Source organism: Nuphar pumila, chromosome 4, assembly GCF_984573655.1.
Source record: "Nuphar pumila chromosome 4, dmNupPumi1.hap1.1, whole genome shotgun sequence".
NCBI classification, from domain to species: Eukaryota; Viridiplantae; Streptophyta; class Magnoliopsida; order Nymphaeales; family Nymphaeaceae; genus Nuphar; species Nuphar pumila.
This window is the reverse complement of record NC_143252.1, coordinates 32,554,769-32,560,320: the sequence shown is the minus strand read 5'-3', so window position 1 is coordinate 32,560,320 and position 5,552 is coordinate 32,554,769.

Sequence of the window (5,552 nt, the reverse complement as noted above, 5' to 3'; positions counted from 1 at the left end):
CCGACTTGCAGACCTATCCTACCGTTTTTTCTTGGACCATTGTCAGGAGGATGGTTATTGTTATGCCCTTGTGACCAAGCCATCGACGAGTACACCTTTGCCCATTTCTGCGGATATCGCAACCCTTATTGATGAGTTTCGCGATATTATGCCAGAAGACATCCCAGATGGCCTTCCTTCCACGTGAATTGTGCAGCACGCTATTGATTTTGTGCCAGGGTTGAGTCTCTTCAATCTTTTCGCATATCGCATGAACCCATCCGAGCATGCCGAGTTGTTGAGGCAGGTTCAGAAGTTGCTTCGGAAGGGCTTTATTTGTGAGAGTGTGAGCCCTTGCGCAGTGCCTGCCCTGCTCACTCCTAAGAAAGATGGGTTCATGCGCATGTGTGTCGATAGTCGAGCGATCAATCACATCACTGTCAAATACCATTTTTCCATCCTCCGTTTGGACGATATGTTTGATATGTTGTTTGGCGCTTCTATATTTTTCAAAATAGATTTAAAAAGCGGGTATCACGAAATTCGTATTCAGGAGGGGGATGAGTGGAAGACGACATTCAAGACATGTGATGGATTGTATGAGTGGTTAGTCATGCCATTTGGGTTATCTAACGCCCCAAGTACTTTCATGAATATGATGACTCAAGTGTTGTGTCTCTGTATAGGAAAGTTTGTCGTTGTGTATTTTGATGATATCTTGATTTATAGCTCATCTTTGTCTGACCATTTGAGTCACCTGCATTGGGTCCTAGAGATTTTAAGGAGCGAAAAGTTGTACATCAATGCCAAAAAATGTGAGTTTATGACATCTAGTGTCGTGTTCTTAGGTTTTATTATGTCATCCGATGGAGTTAAGGCAGATTCTGCGAAAGTTCGTGCGATCGTAGATTGGCCTACCCCAAAGACTATAGGAGAGATCCATAGTTTTCACGGGTTAGCCACTTTTTACCATCGTTTTGTGCGAAATTTCAGCACCCTCATGGCTTCTATCACGGAATGCTTAAAGGGTAGTAGTTTTTATTGGATGTCTGTCGCAGGAAAGGCCTTTACGATCATCAAAGAAAAAATGACTAGTGCCCCTATATTAGCCCTTCCTGATTTTAGTGCAGTCTTTGAGGTTGAGTGTGATGCCTCTAAAGTGGGGATTGACATGGTCTTGAGTCAAAACCGTAGACCCATTGCTTTCTTTAGTGAAAGGCTGACTCAGGCCAAGTCCCAATACTCTACCTATGATGTCGAATTTTATGTCGTGGTACAAGCCCTTCGTTATTGGAGGCATTATCTTATTTATAAGGGGTTTGTCTTGTACACAGATCATGAGGCTTTGAAGTACCTGAATAGTCAAAAGAAGTTGAGTGTTCGTCATGCCAAGTGGGGCAGTTTCTTGCAAGAGTACACCTTCACGATTCACCATCAATCTAGTACTTTGAATAAGGTAGATGGTGCTCTTAGCAGGAAGAATAACCTTCTGATGACTATATCAGTGCAGGTCATTGGCGAGCAGTGTAAGGGGTTATACCCGACAGATCCGGATTTCCAGCAAATCTGGTAAGGGTGCTTCTCCTTTGATCGCACGGTCGACCCACAATTTAGTATACATAACGGTTACCTCTTTCGTGGTAACAAGTTATGTGTGTCTGATTTCCCTTTGAGACTTCATTTGATTTTTGAGTTACACGAAGGGGGACTAGCAGGGCATTTTGGACATGATAAGACGTTCCCTCTGTTAGATGAACGTTATTTTTAGCCCAAAATGCGCAAAGATGTCGTCAAGTTTATTCAAAGTTGTCGAGTGTGTCAAGTGTCTAAGGGTCATAATCAGAATAGTGGTCTTTATACTTTGTTACCCATCTCGGATCGCCCCTGGGAGCATGTGTCCATGGATTTTATTGTGGGTCTTCCCAAAACCCTGCATCGTTTTGATTCAATTTTAGCCGTTGTTGACCGGTTCTCCAAAATGGCTATTTTTGTCTCATGTAAGCGAACCGCTGACGCCTCCTTAGTAGCTTCCTATTACTTCAAGGACGTGGCCCACTTTCATGGTTTACCTCACATGATCACTTCAGATCGTGATACGCATTTTATGAGCCCTTTTTGGAAATCGTTATGGGCCTTGTTGAAGACCAAGCTTCAGTTCAGTACTGCTTACTACCCTCAAACAGATGGCCAAACCGAAGTTGTCAATCACACCTTAGGAAACCTGTTACGGAGTCTAGTGAGGGAGAATATCAAAACTTGGGACCGCGTATTGCCTCAAGCCGAGTTCGCATATAATAGCTCCATCAACCAGTCTACAGGAAAATCTCTGTTCCAAGTGGTCTATGGTCGATCACCGACCCATGTAGTTGACCTAGCACCTGTGTCCGATATCCCAAACCCAACCCCAGACGCATTTGATGCCATCGAATATATGCATGATATCCACAGACAGGTCTAAGCCAAACTTGTTGAAAGCTACGAGACCTACAAAGCATTCATAGATCAAAGTCGTTGTGATGTCCAGTTTCAAGTATGTCAGTTAGTTTGGGTTTACTTGTGTCCCGAGCATTTTCCCTTAGGTACCTATGGCCAGTTGAGTCCTAAGAAGTATGGTCCTTTTAAGATTCTTCGGTGATTGGGTCTGAATGCCTACCTCTTTGAACTGCCCGAAGATTGGTACATTTCACCTATTTTCAATGTGTCTGATCTATATGCTTACTGTGGAGACAACAAATCGTCAGAGCCAACTTCTTCCCAACCAAGGAAGAATGACACAGAGCCAGACCCGACTGGTCATGTACCCCGTGACCCAGGCACGGCCAGGGAGCCTGACCCACCATAGAGGATGGACGATCAGACCCATGGGCCTGATCCGATCGCAGGTACGGTGTCGCGATGCAGGGACATGCCCCTGCATACCTATTCCAGGCAAGGAACTATCTGGACGTCACGGATACAACAACAACATGAAGACGACCTGGATCACGACTCGGGTCTAAGACTGGACCCGCGACCCGGGTCCACCAGTAGTCTTTAAAAAACCCTCCTAGGGTTGCATGAAGGAGAGAAGATTGAAAAATAGCAGCAACCCTTTTATTTTTTCTGAATTGTTTTTCCAACCATTTTCCCCTTTCCTTCTTTATTCCTTTTCATTTACAGTCATTCCATTGTTCATTGAAGTTTATATTGAAATAAAAATCAAGCCCCATCATTTACGGTGGTCTTCTTATTCTTTTCTGCACAACGCACGATCGTGAGGGTCGTGCCTTCATCAGCTGACATCAAGAATGCAGAAGCCTCTTCTCCTCGCTGCATCGTGGACTTACTCGCACTTTCTTTAAGGTATATACATCGATGAATGATGTTTTCTGTAAACCCGAAAGTCACGATAATATGAAAAAATTTAATATACCACTGTTGGGAGGCCTGTTTAAGTCCATATATTGATTTGTTAAGCTTGCAAACCAAACGATCATTTTCAGAGAAACCAAGTGGTTGATCCATGTATACCTCTTCATTCAGATCCCCATTGAGGAATGTTGTTTTCACATCCTTCTAATATAGCTCTAAGTCATAATGAGCTACGAGGGCCAAAATTATCCCCATTGACTCCTTAGTTGAAACAGAAGAGAATGTCTCATCATAGTCAATGTCCTTCATCTGGGTGAATCCTTTAGCAACCAATCTTGCCTTATGTCTCTCTATGTCACTTTTGGAGTTCCTTTTGGTCTTAAAGACCCATTTACACCCTATGGGTTTTACTCCTTTAGGTAACTCGACAAGATCCCACACTTGATTCTTAATTAACCATAGAGTACAACTCTTCTTTCATGACTTTTATTCATTGCGAAGATTGTTTGCTTTCAACAGCTTCCATATTTTATTTGTGATTATGCATGCATTATGTATGACTGATATTGGAATCAAAGATAGTTAGATAACTTAGTGAATTCATGTTACCAAAGTAATTGGATGCATCTATGTTATCAATTTTGTTTCTATTATACAGTTTTATCCAATATTAATATTGTAATTAAATTCATGAAACGACGAAGCGATCCAAAGGAAGTATTATTGTATTTGGAATTTAAGTAGGGTAAAATAAAGCAAGTGTATTGAGATATATTGTGCATGTGTATCCAAAGGTGTCATGTGTTGATGGTCTAACTTCACATGAGCTTTAATTTTACAAACTATGGTCGATAGGCGTAGTGATTATGTGTGTCAAAATTCTTACCAAAGTAGGACTCCAATGACCCTCTACACTCGCCCGAAAATAAGCATATCAAGGGCCTTATATTTATTACTTTTTCATCAAGTTTGTCTCGTATATGCTTCATTTTTTATACATGTCTTTGGACATGCAGTTTCTGGTTCTGTGATTTTATATGGCTTGAGTACTATCCTTTTTCTTGATGGTTCTAATTTTAGTGATTAGAAAAAAAATATTCTTTTCACATTAAGGTATATGGATTTGGATTTAGCCTTAAGAAAGGATGGGCCTACTGCCCTGACAGATCAAAGCACTGCTGAACAAAAAAGTACTTTTGAGAAGTGGGAGCGCTCGAATAGACTTATCTTGTTGCTTTTGAAATCTAAGGTGGCTAAGAATATTCGCAGTGCTATCCCGCAATACAGAATAGTGAAGGAATTCTTGAGTGCCATTGAAGCATAATTTGTCAGTTCGAATAAGGCCAGGGCTAGTACCCTAATGTCAAAACTTATATCTATGAAGTATTCTGGAGGGGGTAATATTCGTCAGCACATTTTGGAAATAAGAAATATAGCATCCTAGCTGAATGATATGAAACTGACAATTTCTAACTCATTCCTAGTGTATTTAATTTGGCATCCCTACCTATGGAATATGGTTCTTTTAAGATCTCTTACAACACACATAATAATGAATGGACGTTCAATGAACTTATGTCCAAGTGTGTTGAGGAAGAAGAGAGATTGAAAAGAGAGAAGGTGCAAAATGCATATATGGCTTCTCATGGATCCAAGGTAGGACAACAGATCATCATCTATATCAATGAAATCATCAGGCTCCTAAAGGTACACCACATAATTAGGATGTATGACAGATTTTCTAACTCTTGTGGATCTTCAAACAGGTCGTTCTATATGTTTAGATTGAATCTGTTCATCTTATTCGTGCTCTTCTGCATTATCCATAATGAGTTCATTTTGAATTTGTGCATCAAAAATCGTGTGATCAAACACATCATTATTAAGAATAACAATGTGGTATCTCTTGGTGTTTTCCTCAACAAATAATGAGACTGAATCTTGTATTTCCTCAAAACCAATATTTTGAAGTGCACTTAATCCGACTGAACCATCTTCAAGGAATTTTGCTTTATTCATTTCAACAATCTGTGGTGAATGAGATGAACAATAAAACATGTATTCTTTTGATCTCTCTAGCTCAAATGGATAAAACCCAGGGTTCTCAAGATGGAACATGTTTGAAAACACCCTGAATTGGTCTGAAACAACCCCAAACCGGTCATCAAGGGTCTGAATCAGTTTTGAACCTTATGAATTGGTGCCAAGTATGAATAAAAGTT